This window comes from Sinocyclocheilus grahami, unplaced genomic scaffold, assembly GCF_001515645.1.
Source record: "Sinocyclocheilus grahami isolate Dianchi unplaced genomic scaffold, SAMN03320097.WGS_v1.1 scaffold106.1, whole genome shotgun sequence".
Classification (NCBI taxonomy): domain Eukaryota; kingdom Metazoa; phylum Chordata; class Actinopteri; order Cypriniformes; family Cyprinidae; genus Sinocyclocheilus; species Sinocyclocheilus grahami.
This window is the reverse complement of record NW_015505285.1, coordinates 1395187-1396390: the sequence shown is the minus strand read 5'-3', so window position 1 is coordinate 1396390 and position 1204 is coordinate 1395187.

The following is a 1204-nucleotide window of genomic DNA, read 5'->3' as shown; positions in this document are numbered from 1 at the left end:
TGAATGTGTCTAGACAGGCTTCTTAGTAAGTTTGGATGCTCCGTGTGGTGAGGACAAGCAGATGTCTGTTGTGGCATATTGTGTCTGAATGTTTGAGATTGTTTCGAAATTGAGTATTGCAAAGGCCGGATTTGGGACTGGTATGTTGGCATATGCAGTACGTAGCAGTGAAGTAGAAACGGGCATTCTGTGGTGCTTTTGAACATGATTATTTTGTAAGAACATTACTGCAAGATGTCATGTGAAACTTTGTGCATTATGCTAAATTGAATTCTTCTAAACAAGAGAAATGCATAGAGAAGGCATTAAGTATAAATAATGGCTTCATAACATCCAATACATCATCTTGACAAAAATTTTGATATTTCTTTCAAGCACAGTAAAGATATCCCTACCCAACCCTCCAAAATAAATCAATGAATAATATAAAATGCAGTGTAGTAATGTTTAAGACTAACTATTAAGACAGGTTTTTAGTTTTTTTTTTCAAATTCTGTATTAAAGCATTTTTTCCTTGGAGCTTTTAAAACATGTATATGTCAGCTATGATTTATGGCATACTTTTCATGCTCTAAATGGCTAGTAAAGTAAACCTCTAGTTGCACTTAGCTTTCTCAGTATTCATCTCAAGAAATACTGCACAATCGATGAGTTTTCTCTTAAAAGGCTGTATCAAATGTCATTATGACTGAAAGATTTTAGCGATCTGTTTGTAACTCACTCTCTTCTGTCTTACTCAGACTTCATACACTCACCGTTAAGAAAAGATGATAAAAGGACCAAAAAACTGATGTGGACAAAGATAAATATGAGAGTAAAACAGCAGAGCGATGACATATGTTTGGCAGTTTGCAAAGCAGTTTTGGAAACGGTCACTCCAAAAAAAAAGTCATTCTAAAACTTCCAATTCAATGTTTTGTTTGGATGCAGATTAAGTTGTATCTTTAGTGCAATGATCTGAAGATAAATGTCTGCAATATGTTCCTTTCAAACATTTGTATAATCTGAAGGACAGACATTTCACTGTATGTTTAACTTCAGAACTTAACGTTTTTCAAAAGTGTGCATGTACAAACCCGATTCCAAAAAAGTTGGGACACTGTACAAATTGTGAATAAAAACAGAATGCAATGTGGAAGTTTCAAATTTCAATATTTTATTCAGAATACAACAGATGACATATCAAATGTTTAAACTGAGAAAA